Below are 15,954 nucleotides of genomic sequence, written 5' to 3' on the forward strand. Positions count from 1 at the left end.
AACAACAACAACAACAACAACAACATATATTCAATATACCTCAAATACTCTAAAATATTTTGTTTGTTGATAAGGTGAAAATGAGATAGAATAATGAAAGATTAATGAAAATAGTATAAGAAAAAGATAAATAATAACATAACGGACAAAATCATAATTGACTTATAGTAGTATTGTAAATAAGTTTTAAAAAATCATCAAGTAAAAAGATAATATTTCATTCTATAAAGTATGAAGGAACATATCTAGATGATCCAACCTTTAATTAATAAAAATATATGAGGGGATAGAGAGATGACTGTTGTTGTTGTTAGGTGCAATAGTGGTCTGATGAATGACAAATCTGAACCTGGTCCTATCCTATGCCATCCTCACGCTTCCTAACACACTAGGTTGTTGTTGTTGTTACATGCCGTTGAGTCACATAGTGAGTCTGTGTACAACAGCTCTGAACTCTGTTCCATTCTGTGCCAACGTTAATGCTTCTAACACACTTACCCTCATTACACCAGTTGCTGAAACAATTCATTTCAATGAGAGCCTTCCTCTCTTGTGCTGTCCCTCTACCATCCCAAGCATGATGTCAAGGACTGGTGTCTCCTTGCAACAAGCCCAAAGTATGTCAGATGAAGCCTCAGAATCCTACCTCCAAGGAGCAGCCTGGTTTCATCCTCTCTTGGCTGAACCTGTATGTTCTCCTACCAGTCCATGGTGCAATCAATACTCTGCTCCAGCACCACAGCTCAAAGGCATCAATTCTCCTTCTGTTATTTCTAGTCATTGCCCGGTGTTCTGACTCATAGCAAGTAATTGTGAAGATTATGACCCGGATCAGACGCACCTTAGGGTCCAGACTAACATTGTTGCTCTGCAGTACTCCGGAGAGGCCCCTGACAGCAGACTTTCCCAATGCAATTTGTCTTTTAATTTTCGGGCTGCATGTGCCATGAGTGTTGATTGTGAAACCAAACAAACTAAAGCTGTTAACAATCTCAGTTGTGTACATCACTGTGTCATTCCACCTGCGTCTTGAAGGAGAGAATCTTCCTCTCCTTCGCTGACTCTCTGCCTTTCCAAGCCTGAGAGAGAAACTTAGCAATGAATATTTTCCATAGAATGATCTTCAGACTGAAGTAATTTATAAAATACTCAGCAAAATGGTTGGAATATAATTTCTAGTTATACCATCAATGAATTTCAGAATTTCCAGGGGAAAAAAAAAACACCAAAACAACACACCAAGATCTTAAAAGCCTGTAGAATGAGAAAGGGGGAAACAAATCACTTACACAGACATGAGAAACAGACTGACATCGACTTTCTGAAAAAGACAAATAATGTTTTTAAAAATGTGAGGAAAAAAATTCAATCTAGAGTTCTTTCCTCAAATTAATAAACAATATGAAGGCAAAATAAATGTGGGTTTCAATATTAATGCATTTCCCACACTTAATTCTCATACACTCTTTGGTAGAAAATTATTTGAGGATGTGTTCCAGAAAAATAAGTGGATACAGCAATAGCATATTATTTTCCAGAAGTAGCAGATCTAGTAGAGGCAAACACGGAATCAGTTATTCATTCACTGAGGGCATATTGAGTGCCTGCTATTTATCAGGTATTATCTTAAGGACTAGTGATACTCTATAAACAGAGGAAACAAAAATCATCATCCTTGTAGAGCTCAGGTTCTAGGTAGTTGATGGAGGTGGAGGATAACAATAAGCAATAAACGTATGCTATAAGGTGACAAATAGCAAAGTAGTAGAAAGGCCAGGCCAAGTTTAAGGGTAATTAAAAGAGACTGGAATATAGATTATGCCTCACTGAAAATATAAATAGAAGAAATTTAAAATAGATAACTGGGAGAAAATTGTGATAGACAAGTGTTTTCCACTTGGGAAAACTCACTGTCCATTCCAGGGAACATTAGCCAATGTCTAGAAACAGTTTTGGTTGTCATATGTCATAATGTGAGAGGGTATTTCTGAAATTCAGTGAATAAGAGCCAAAAATGCTAATGAACATCCTACAATATACAAGACAGTCTTTCACAACAAACATGCTTCCATCCAAATGCCAGTACTAATAGTATCCAACTCACAATAAGGTTCGGTTCTGAAGACTTTGGTAAATTTGTTCAGACATAAATCAAATACCTCATTTTTATATTTAAATAAGTATCATCGGTGTTTTTATAAATCTGATTTTTGTTTTTGAGCATTAGAAACTTTAGATGTAAGTGGATAGATCTCTCTTAATTTGTACAAATATACATTACACAGGACATGAATTTTAAAAAAAAGTACTCCAATGTTGAAAGATTTGAAGTATGTTTACATTTTTATCAATGGTGGCAATAACTTTATTTGTGAAAAGTTTGGCATCATCTGGGTTATCCCTGGGAATGGATGTGGTATTTCTTAGTTAGAAAATGAGTGGGATTTAGCTGGATGACCCCTTTGTTTTCCCTTCTTATATTTCACAGTATTATCTCACTGTTTCCCAAATCTGCCTGTCAATATTAGCAAAGAGATCGGGGTTTGGATGCATTTTTCCAAGCAACTAAAACCTCTGAAGGAGCTTAGGGTGAAAAAAAAAAATCACAACTAACAAAACAAAGAACTACACCAATTCTTTCCATTGCAAAAAAAAATGTTGACAACTTCGTTCCTTATTCCTTATCACTATTTCTTTCTTCTTTAAAATCCATTAACTCTTGATTGGTTAATTCCCCTTTGTGATCTATAAGCTATTTCAGATCATTTGTATCAACCTATAAATTCACAGTGTTTGCCATATGGACAATTTTCGCTACTGACCTTGTCCATCACATTATCCTGATCAAATACTTGGAGTGTGTTCACATAACTCAGCAATTTATTCCATATCCCCTGCCTTCAGTTTCCCACAACTTCTTCCCAGGAAGATGTAATGTTCTGCATAGACTAAAGAATGCTGTAATTCTTTAGGAAATTTTAAAATGTTATTATAACTTTGCCTGTTGCAGCTATTGCCTGAACAAATATAGCTTGAAGATAACGTTTTGAAAGTACTGATTGTACCTATAGCCATAGGCTGAATAAAGGTGCTGATGGATATACAACCTCTACATCTTTATTTAGATTGTCTATGTGCTTGGCTTCACGGTCAACACTCTTGGCACCAGCAACCAGGAAATTTAAAGATGTATTGCCATGGTAAACTCTGCTGTTAGGGACCTCTCCAAAGTACTGAAGAGCAATGGAGACTAAGGTGCATCTGATACAGGCTGTGATCTTTGCAATCACTTGTTATACATCAGAGAGTTGGACAATGACTAGGAAGAAGAGAAGGAGTATTGATGCATTTGAGCTGTGGTGCTGGAGAAGAGTATTGAATGTACCATGGACTGCCAAGAAAACAAACAGATTTATCCTGAAGAGGATTAAACCAGGCTGCTCCTTGGAGGCAAAGATTCTAGGCATACTTTGGTCATGTTGTACGGAGGGACGGGTCCTTGGAGAGGGACATCATGCTTGGAAGGGTGGAGGGATGACACAAGAAGGAAAGACCCTCTATGAGGTGGACTGATTCAGTGACTGGGGTAATCGGGATGGGTGTGTCAGAGACAGTGCGACTGGCACAGGACAGAGCAAGGTTTAGGGCTATTGTACGTAGGGTCGCTATGAGTCGCAAGTGACTCGGCGGCACATAACAACAACAACATGTGAAAAAGTGGCATTCTGGTGGCCTAGTGGGCAAGAGGTTGTGCTGCCAGTCAAAAGACATACAGTTAGAATCTACCAACTACTCCACAGGAAAAAGATGGGCAGTCTCCTCCTGTACAGTCTACATCCTCTGAAAACCTGCTGGCTTGTCAACTCTAGTACATAACAATAATAATGTAAGAAGGATGTCCTGGGGCATTCTAAATAGGAGCTGAATCTTGAAAGAAGTGCTTTCCTCAAGAAAGTAAGCATACAAGTCTATGATGAAGCAACTTAAAAACCACTCATTGAATAGCAGACTAGTCATTCAGACCTTTGAATTACTTCTATAGTACACCAGTAACTTATAGTTGCCATTTTTTTAAAAAAAAACAAAACAAACAACCTGGAATGTTCAGAATGGTAAACAGAAAATCTTAACATTAGACATCAGTAAGTAAACATCTGGGAATGATATTTTCAGCAAAGTATATGCTGCAACATTTTAAGTAGTACATATTACTAATAATAAGGTACAAACCAACACAAAACAGACTGTCCTAAGAGTTGTTCTTAGCAACTCAAGTACCTCTTTCAAGTTCAGGAATACCTGTAGTGCTGTGTTATATACATAACCATATATTTCTGTCCTCTGAGAAAGAATATCCAGTACAGAGATCCTTTGTATGTGGATATAGAATCCGGATAGGAGAAAGACCCATGAACAATCTGTGTTACGCAGATGATACAAACTTGTTAACCAAAAGTGAAGAAGACTTTAAATATTTACTACAGATTATCAAAGACTACAGTCTTCAGTATGATTAACATCTCAACATCAAGAAAACAAACAAGAAACCATCCACTCACCTCTAGATCAAAAGGCAACATCAAGACAGATGGAGAAAAGATTGAATTTGCTGGAAATTTCATTTGACTTGGATCTACAATCAGCACCCACCCATGGTAACAGCAGTAAAGAAATAATTTAAACAACAACAACAAAACCACAACAAACCACAACCATGTTCTATTGGGAAAATGTGCTGTCAAGTATATTTTTAGAGTGCTGAAGACCAGGGGTGTCAGTTGAAATAATAAAGTGTACCTGACCCACACTATGTTGTTGTTGTTGTTGATTGCCTTCGAGTCAAGCATGACTCATAGAGACCTTATGAACAAAAGGCCTGAAGCTGCTTTACACCTATTGACCATTATCAAAGTTCATAGAGTTTCTGGAGGCATGTTGCTTAGGAAGTGGATGCCACTTCTGTTTAGTATTTTTAATTTCTACACGTGCATGAGATACTTGGCCATTGGAACAAAGCAGAATTGATGCCTTTGAATTTTAATGTTGGGGTAAAATAATGAATATGCTGTAGACTGTCAAGTAAACAATCAAATTTGTTTAAGAGGAAATACAGCCATGTGCTTCTTGGAAGCAATATGGTGAAACCTGTCTTGTACATTTTGGTCATGTTGTCAGAGGCATCAGTAGTTGGAAAGAAAAGAGATCAGGCCCAGAAATGTAGCAGGTCAGTGGAAGAGAGGAGGGCTTTAATGAAATGGATTGACATAGTGACCTCAACAATGGTCTTGAGCATGACAGAAACGGTGAAGATGGCACAGGATAGGGCAAGGTATCAATGTGTTTTTCATAGGGTCACTATGAGTTGAAGTGACTTGATGGAATCTAATGATGACATACATGGGTTATAAAGTTTCGATTATCTCCATACACAGTAATAAAATGAGTTACTCTCACCACCATCTCCCTTTTTGATGTTTTCCAATATCTACATTCCCAAAGGAGTTGATTTGATATATATTTTATACAACATGGCAATAACAAAGTAACAACTACTGAAAATAATGCCATCAATTATACTCACTATTGGTGCAAACAGGAGTGTTTATATATAAATCTTCTTATGCAGTCTCTACTCTTTATTAAGGATTGTGAATGTAATGTGAAATTCTTCCATGTTAGAACTTCTACACTCAAGGCACTCCAAAGATATCTACAAATGATCACATTGTGGAAGAGAAGGACTTGCTAAATTTCTACACTTAAATGTTTCTTCGTAAAACATTGTCTGCCTGTACTTTAAGGAGACACTTGTTCAAAGTTTTGAATGTTATGGATGTCTTTAATTTTATTTTAATTTCTGATTAATTTTAAAATGAATGACTAGATGTCTGTATAAAACCAAAGATTATATTGTTGTTGTTAGGTACTATCAAGCTGAGTATGACCCATAGCAACTCTGTGAACAGGTCGGAACCCTTCTGTCTGTGTTCTCTGTGTTTCTAGTCCTTCTCTCTCTGTTCTCTATCCTGTGCCATCCTCACACTTCCTGACACACTGGAGGCCATTGTAGCAGTCACCACGTCAGTCACCTGGTTGAGGGACTTCCTCTCTTTCACCGACTCTACCTTGCTGAGCATCATGTCCCTCTCCAAAGAATAGCCTCTCCTATAAACATGCCCAAAGTGGGTGAAGTGAAGCCTCATCATCTTTTCCTCCAAAGAGCACTATGCGTGCACCGTCTACAAGACATATTTATTTGTGATTGTCCATGGGATATTCAATGTTTTTCTCCGACACTGAAGCTCAAAGTCATCAATTCTTCTTCTGTCATCTTTATTCATTTTCCAGCTCTCAGATGCATAACAAGTGATTGGACAGACCTTAGACAGAATCAGATGCACCTTATTCCTCAAACTGACATCATTATTCCTCAAATCACTTAAACACACACTGTTATCATATAAAATTTTTTTTTCTAAAGTATAGAAGAACCAAACAAGCCATTGCCTTAGAGATGAGTTCAAATCATAGTGATTTTCTTAGAATGTAAATCTTTACGCCAAAGGATTGTTCATATTTTCCTCCACAGAGTGGCTGATGGATTGGAAACACAAAAATTCTGACATATTATAAGAAATTCTCAGAATCTTCGGGTAAGCTGCTATTGCTTTAAAATGGCAGGACTTTCATTCTGTTTTCCTCGACTGTGGAGGAATATTATGTGTAGATTTAATAAACTATTTCCTTATTTGGTGATGACTTTATTCTCTTCATAAAAGCAAAATTGTTTGTGTTTCTTCGCTTGTCTCTTAGGGTTTGATGACTCAGTCTTGTTCTAAGGGGCTCTTTCTTTCATATCTGTTACACATAGCACTTTAAAAATTCCTTCTTTCTCTGTTTCTAGAAGTATGACAAATTCTGCACCAGTAATACTGTTTAATCTTTTAACAAAATAAACACATTATAGAAAAGTACTTTGGCTTTTTGCTTCTTAATTACTCTAATTTGAACCCCAGCTGTGGCCCATCTCTGACATTCTTCACTCCATCAGATAAAAGGGAATTGTTTAAAACTGTTCTGGGTTTGCTATAAGCAATGGACCAACATCTAAAAGGTTTATCTCCAAGTTGATATCTGATAAAAACCAAATATTAAGGCTGAATCATAATGAAAAATGTTTTGAGACTTCTTGCTGTTCACGTGATCTAAAGTCATTATTATAATGAACCTGAAGGCATGTTTTTTTTAATACCTTCATTTAATTATTACAAAAACAATCTTTTTTTCCAGGTAGTTTTTAGATTAAGGATTTACTGAGTACTTAATATCAAGAATTTCTGAAATGGTACAGAAAGTAACTTTAAAGAACTTAATTCAGAAATATTGAAATGGAGCTTAAATAGGGATGATTATACGAAAATGAAGGAAAAAATATAATGAAGACAGAAAGTTTGAGGTGTAAGTCAAAGTTCACCTATGGATTGTGTGTCAAGAGTGTTTCTTGTTTCTTTCCCCACATTATTATATCAAAGTATTCTTCCATACATATAATTCAATGAGAAGAGACTTTCAGAAGTGTCCGTACACACTCATCCATTACACTCATAAACATAGCAAAATGCTAGCTCATTACCGAACATGAGTTTGAAATATGACAGAAAAACGAAACTGTAGTAAGAGACACTATTTCAGGTGTTTTCTAATCCTGCTAAAATGACTATAAGCAAAGTACAAATCTGTATTCATAGTCAGGGTACCTGTGTTCAGAGTCAAGCTAGTGGGAGAGGATTTCAGAGAAATACAAAGAAAGGTGAGAATGTGTGTGAAGAACAGGAACCATAATCTAATCCATATATATGAGAAAATTTAAAGTTATGCATTCTAGTATTATGGAAAATTTTTAAAAGAGAAGAAGAGATGGAGGTGGAGAAGAAAAGAGAAGCAATTGGTTAAAAAAATATAGAAAATTAGTATGGCATAAAGGTAAAGTATTGTGCTGGGAATTTCCAAAATGAAAAATTAAAATAATGCTTGTTCTATGCCTATGGCTATAAAATTCTGTGTATGAGTTAATTATATTCAAGCTTTATCATTTGTTCAAATTTTATACTCTAAGTTATATTTGTCCTAAGATTGTAGAAAACAAAGGAGACTTGAAGCACTTATAACACTTACTGTAGAAGATTAAAGAATAGTCTTCAGCATGGATTATCCTCAACATTAAGAAGACACAAATCCTCACAGTTGAACCTTAAGATAATATGGTTAGCACAGGAGTCCAGAATTAAGGTTGCATAGAGAAGTGTACTTGGTAGAGGGGTGGGGTGGGGGAATTGTATACCAATGAAGGAATTTTTTTTCTTTTTCTTTTCGAAGAGAGGAGCAAACTGGTAGGGAGGGGTGGACAGGGAGAAAAGTGCAGCAATGAATGAATGGAAATCCAAAATCTCTGTAAATGTTTTTAAAATTAATAAAAATGAAAAAAAGATAATATCATGAAGGAGAAACAATTAAAATTGTCAAAAATTTCCTTTTACTTGGAGCCACAATCAATATTATGGTTTCAGCAATCAAGAAATCAAAAGATGTGTTGCTTTGGGGCAATTCTGCTGTCTAGCACCTCATTACAGTGCCAAAAAGAGCAAGGATGATAGTTTAAAGACCAAGATGTGCTTGGTCCACATCATGGTCTTTTCAATTAGTTCATATGTGTGTGAAATTTGGATGATGACTAAGGATGACCAAATTTGTTGTTGATGTTATGTGCAGTCAATTTGACTACAACTAATAGGGACACGGTGAACAACTCTGAAGAGATCTGAGCCCTGTCCCTATCCTGTGACATCCTCACAATCTCTGACACCCTAACCCATTTTCGCAATCACTGTTTCGGCCCACACAGTGAAAGATATTCCTTTCCTTCACCATCCCTCCACCTTCTCCATGATGTCCCTCTCCAAGGAATAGCCTCCCCTAGGAACATGCCTCAAGTATATGAGATGAAGCTTCATCATCTTTGCATCCAAGGAGCATTCTGACTGAACCTTCTCCAAGACATATCTGCTAGTTCTTTTGGCAGTCTATGGGTTATCCAGAACTCTTCTCCAATACCACCATTCAAAGACATTAATTCTTCTTATTATTTTTAGTCATTGTCCAGTTCTCAGATGCTTAGCAAGTGACTGAAAAGATCATGATCTGAATCAGGTGCGTCCTAGTCTTCAAAATAATATTATTGCTCCTCAATAATTTGGAGAGTTTCCTGACTACAGACTTTCCCAGTGCAGTATGTCTTCTCTTCATCTCCGACTGCTAGTACCGAGTGTGTTGATTGCAGATCGAAGTGAGATGCTTCAATTGATTGCTTCAATCTTTTCTCCATCTGTTGTGGTATTACCCATTTGTCTAGTGGCTAGGATTTTGTTTTCTTTGTGTTGAGATTCAATTCATGTTGAAATCTACAGTCTCTGATCTTCTGTAGCAAGTGCTTTAAGTCTTCCCGTCTTTCAGGAAGCTAGTTTGTGCCATTTGCATAACACAGGTTGCTGAGTTTTTTCCTAATCCTGATGTCAAGTTCTTCTTCATTGATTCTAGCTTCTGGAATAATCTTTTCAGCAAACAGATTAAATAGTCATGGAGAAAGGATACAATCCTGACCCACATCCTTCTTAATTTTAAACCATGTGGTATTCCCTTGCTTGGTTTGCAAAAAAGCATCTTATTCTAGGTGTTACACCAGCACAATTAAGTGTTCTGTAATTTCTATTCTTCTCAATGTTAGCCATAATTTGTTATGGCTATGCCGTGAAGTGCCTTTCCATAGTCAATAAAGCACAAATAGCCAATCTTCTGGTACTCTTTGCTTTTAGCCAGGATCCAGCTGATGTCAGTGATGTTATGGCTTTTTCTAAATGCAGCTTGAACATTTAACAGTTCTCAGTCTACGCACTGTTCTAGCCCTTTATAAATGATCCAGGGCAATATTTTGCTTGCATGTGATATTGTTGATATTACTTGATAATTTCCACACTCTGTTGGATCATTTTTCTTGGGAATGGGTACAAACATGAATGTCGTCCAGTCAATCAGCCAGGCAGCTGTCCTCCAAATTTCCTGACATGGACTAGTGAGCACATCCAGGGCTATATTTATCATTTGAAACATTTGAATTGGTATCATATGGACTCCTGGGGCCTTATTGTTACCAATGCCTTCAGTGCAGCCTGAACTTCTTCCTTCATTATCATTTGATCATATCGTACTTCCTAAAATATTCCAGAGTCAGCCTATTCCCAAAAATATTCCAGAGTCAGCCTATGTCCCAAAAAGGGACAGTGATTCTGGAGGGTAGGCTCTGAGTCAGCTTCAACTTTAAAATGTGGTATTGCAAGGATTATTAAATATAACATATACTGTCAACAGAACAAATATCTACCTTGAATGAAGTCCAACCCAGAATAATAAAACTTGGTCTTTCATGCTTTGGCCATGTTGCCAGGAGGTGCCAGTCTTTGGAAAAAGACATCATGCTTAGAAAAGTAGAATGACAGTGAAAGAGAGAAAGAGGTTCAATAAGATAGACTGACACACTATTGCAATGAGGTATTTGAATATGACGGAGTTTTGATCTATTGTTCATAGAATTGCTATGCATCAACTCGTTGATACCTAATAACAACAATACTTATACTAATAGTGGTTTTTAACGTTATTGCTGCTGTTGTTGTTGTTATGTGCCCTTGATGAGTATGACTCATGGTAACCCTATGAACCACAAATCTAAACCCTATCTCATCTTACATCGAACGTCATCTTATTGTATCTGACATACTTGAGCCCATGACTGCAGTCAATGTGCTACTTCATCTTTTTGAGGGTCTTCCTTTTGACCCTCCACTTTCCCAAACTTAACATCCCTTTCCAGAGAAAAGCTCCTCCTAACAGTATATCCAAAGCATGTGAAGTGGAATTCACCATGCTCCCTTGCACTTGAGTACTCTGGCTGCACTTTCTCCAAGATCTTGTGTTTATTCTTCCAAGTGTCCATGGACTATTCAGTACTTTTCTGCAACATCACAGCTCAAAGGCATCTATTCAGTCATCTTAATTCATTGCCCAGCTCTCAGATGCATAGCAGATGATTAAAATAGCCATGGATTCTTTTTGTGGCAAAAGAATATTTCTAAAGTCTGTTGTTTTTGTTGCCTCAGTAACAGACTCATTGTTGTTACTATTGAGTCAGAACTGACCCATAGCTGTCTCTCTAGTGAGTTTTCAGAGGCAATAAATTGCATGAGAGGAGATTGCCCCTTCTTCTCTGGCAGAACTCAGGTAAGGAGCTCTGGTGACCTTGTGGAAAGAAGCTGCACTGCAATCCCGAAGGCACGAAGTTCGAGTCCACAATCTTCTCCTTGGGAGAAGGAGATACAGTCTCCTCTTGTGTGACTAACTACTTCTGAAAACCCACTGGAAGTCAGTTATGGGTTGATTGCACCTCGAAGGTAAAGAACAACAGTAAGCCTATTACAAAAGCACCTCTTTCCTTAATTGAGCCATTGACAGGTTGAAAAGTTGTGTATGTGTATGTATGATAGTCATATATCCGGAAATTGGATAATTGGTCATTTGAGATTTCCAAGACAAGAATCTTATTTACATACTCTCAGCCAGGTAAACTTGAGAAGGTCAGTGATAAGATCCATAAACTTGAACTTATTACCACTGAGTTGAAACTGACGCATAGCTGACCCTCCAACAGGCTCTTCGAGGCTGTAAATCACAAAGAAGGAGACTGCCAACCTTGCTTCCATGGAACCATTGGTGGATTCTAATCACCAGAGGTAGCACTTTTTGGCTAGCAGCTCAACTCCCCTATGGATGAGACCACCAGGAATATCACATGTGGATTTTAACTGCTCTTAGTTTATAAAAGAGACTGTTGCTAGTTCCTAGTACCTCTGGTAAATTGATACTGAGGTTAACCAGTTGATTCTACAAGTTGAGTAAATAACTGAGCATATTCTCAACTAGGAGTTTAAGGCTCATCTGAGCACTAGATACGGTTTCCACTCCTGTGAGAACAATTTGCTCTGGGGAACAGAAAGAGACTTATTTGCATTTTATACCGGCATGCTGTGTAAACATTTATTCTTCTTTCCATTTGTCTTTCTACTTTTAGTTATTTTTTTCTTTCCAAATTTCATTATCTAATATTGTTGTTGTTGTGTACTGTAGAAGGAATCAACTCATGGCTGACCCTCCAGTGGTTTTCTGAAGCAGTTAATTGCACAGGAGGAGATTACCAATCCTTTTTTGTGCAGAGTAGCTGGTAGCCTCAGACTGCATGTCTTGGGATTGCAGCACAGCTTTTTGACACTAGACCACCAGAACTCCTTTCATCTCATCCTATTCTCTAATTCCCATTATCTAATACTATTAAAATGAATATATAGTCATTAAAGATTTATTAATATGCTTTTGTAGCAAAGATTCTACTTGGTAGCATCCAAGACAGCCAGAATATTTTTGAAATACCATATTAGTTATCATTATTGATACATTAGACAGAAGTAATAATATAGTAAAAATAGGTGACATTAACTCTTCCCATGTTCTGAAATACTCTGGCTTTGTCTTGTTATTATTGCCACCTTATGATGCTTTACTTCCCAGGTTGACCTCCGGATCTTGAAGAGCCCTTTGTTTTTGCTCCTAATATCATGTTGGAATTTGAAAGAACAGTGGGCCTTTTGGTTCACTGCATTCCACTGGGACCCTTCCAACTCCAGCTCATTAGAAACACCCCCGAGTCTAAGAACTAACTATGATGTCATATGTCATAGCAGTGAAGTAATTGTGGCAGGTCAAGGCAAGAAAACTTTTATTTTTGTTGCTTTGGGAAATATTTCATATTGTTTCAAATGTTACTCCTACCTTTCAAGTAAAATTATTACATGTAGATTCCTAGGGTCAAAAGTACAAGTAAAAACTTGTTGGATAAGGTCAACCTGAAAGGAATTGAGGAGATATTTGTATAGATAACTATTAGTCTTTCTTGGTTTGATTCAATCTGACTTTCCACATACATTTGACATTAAATATGTTATTTTGAGAGTGTGTGAACAAGAAAGTTGTAAGCAACTTTATAGGAATGTCTACTGTTTTCTTGTAACTCCAAGAAGACAACTCTTTCTGTCTTTTATACTGACCATAGCTGGCGTCTTACATCAATTTTCTTGGAGACAGAAGCAAGTCTAGAATAAATTTTATAACTCTCTTCAGAATGAAAAGGAGAACCATGCTTCTCTGATCAAACTTCTAATACTATAGACAATGTGGATATAAAAGGTTAACAAAGTTCTAACATGTCTTTCCTCCCACATCTTTTATAATGTCCTTCTCAGAGTAGGGTTGGTGGAAAAAAAAATTATGAATATTGCTTGCTGTGCTTATTTTCAAGAAAATGTACATAGTTTTCATCATGTATGCATGGTGTATGACTCTGGAAGTATTTGTTGTCGTTGTTATGCACCATGGAGCTGACCAGACTCATAGCCACCCTATGCACAATAGCTCTGAAGCCTGCTCTGTCCTGGGGCAATTTCACTGTCTTTGACACACCCACCCTCGTTACACCACTTACCATGTCAATCCATCTCTTCCAGGGTCTTTCTCTCCTGCACTGTCCCTCCATCCTTCCAAGCATGATGTCCTTCTTCAAGGACTGGTCCCTTCTGCAACCTACCCAAAGGAGGTTAGACAGAGCCTAAAAGTCCTTGCCTCCAAGGAACAGTTTGGCTTCACTTTCTCCAGCATAGATTTGTTAGTTCTCTTGATGGTCCATAGCATGTTCAATAATCATCATCAGCACCACAACTCAAAGACATTGATTCTTCTGCTGTCCTCATTGGTCCTTGTTCAGGTATCTGGTGTGTAACAGGTCATTGCAAAGACCATAGACTGCATCAGGCATATCTTAGTCGCTAGACTGACATCCTTGTTCTTCAGCACCCTGGAGCAGTCCCTGACAGCAGATTTTCCTAATGCAATTTTTCTATTGATTTTCTGGCTGCTGTTGCCAACACTCTATAATGTTGTTGTTGTTGTTGTTTTTGTTATGTGCCGTTGAGTTTCTTGCAACATTGCAACCCTATGTATAACAGCCCTAAACCCTGCTCTATCCTTTGCCAACCTTATTGTCTTTGATGCACCTACTCCCATTACTGCAGTCACTGAATCGATCCACCTCATTGAGGATTTTCCTCTCTTGTATTGTCCCTCCACCATCCCAAACATGATGTCCCTCTCCAAGGACCAGTTCCTCCTTGCAACATGCCCAAAATATGTCAGACAAAGATTTGTAATCCTCGCCTCCAAGGAGCATCCTGGTTCCACCCTCTCCAGGATGAACTTGTTTTTTCTAGCAGTCCGTGGTATATTCAAAACTCTTCTCCAGAACCACAGCTCAAAGGCGTCAATTCGCTTTCTAATATCCCTAGTCATTGTCCAACTCTCTGACATGTAGCATGCAATTACAAAGGCTATGTCCTGGATCATGAAAACCTTAGTCTTAAGCCTGATATTGTTGCTCTTCAGCACTCTGGAGAGATTCCAGACAGCTGACTTTCCCAATGCAACTCATCTCTTGACTTACTGGCTGTTGGTACCAAGAGTGTTGATTGTGGAGCCAAGCAAACTAAAACTGTTAAAAATCTCGATCTCTTTACCAACCATATTGATGCTACAGATTAGCCCAGTTGTGAGAATCTTTGTTTTCTTGATGTTTAACCTCAATCCATATTGAAGGCTACAGTCCTTGACCTTCTGCAGCAAGCAGCAAGCGCTTCAGATCCTCCTCAATTTCAGCAAGCAAGGTTGTGTCATCTGCATAATGCAGCTTTTGGATGAATTTTCCTCTAATCCTGATGCCACATTCCTCCTCATACAGCCCAGCATCCCGATGACTTGTTTTGTATTCAGATTGAAAAGGTATGGAGACAAAATACATCCCTGGCGGACACCTCTCCTAATTTTCAGCCATGCAGTGTCCCTTTCCTTTGTTCTAATAACTGCTTCTTGGTTCAACTATAGGCTTTGCATAAGCACAATCAAATATTCTGGGATTTCCAATCTTCTTAGAATCAGTCACAGTTTGTTGTGATCCACATAGTCAAAAGCCATTGCATAGTCAATGAAGCACAGATAGACATTCCTAGGGTATGCTCTGCTTTCAGCCAAGATCCATTAACATTAGCTGAATATCCCTAGTACCATGGCCTCTTCTAAACGAAGCTTGCACATCTGGCAGTTCTCTGCTGACGTGTTGCTTCAGTCGTTTTTGGATAATTTTTAGCAGAATCTTGCTTGAATGTGATATTAATGATATTGTTCAATAATTTCTGCATTCTAGTGGGTCACCTTTCTTTGGAATGGGAACAAATATCGATCTCTTCCAGTCAGTAGGGCAGGTGGCTGTCCTCCAGACTTCTTGGCACAACTTAGCACATCCAGGGCCAGTGTCTGTTTGTTGAAATGTGTCAGCTGGTATGCTGTCAATTCCTGAAGCCTTGGTTTTTGCCAATTCTTTCAGAGCAGCTTGAACTTCTTCCTTCATCAACACCCTACAATAGCCATACAAATTATCATGATAAATGCACAAATAATATTCAAATATTAGGCATAGAGATAATGAAATTACATTTGCTCAGGCCTGGATCAAATTGGGTTGCTTTTTTTTTTTGTCAAACATTCTTCTAAGTAGTATAACACTGGTTTGTGCATTGTTGTACAGTGGTAACTCATGGATGCTGTGATGCTCAACACAGTGACACTGATGTGCCAAATGTGATAATGGTTACTCATGGTGGACAGTGTTTGGTGGAGCTTCCCAATTAAAACAACCTTGGAAGCAGGAGTGGCATCCACTTCTGAAATGGCTTGCCTCTAGAAACTCTA

This window comes from Elephantulus edwardii, unplaced genomic scaffold (assembly GCF_000299155.1).
Source record: "Elephantulus edwardii isolate Elephantulus edwardi_28Jun2011 unplaced genomic scaffold, EleEdw1.0 scaffold00359, whole genome shotgun sequence".
Lineage (NCBI taxonomy): Eukaryota > Metazoa > Chordata > Mammalia > Macroscelidea > Macroscelididae > Elephantulus > Elephantulus edwardii.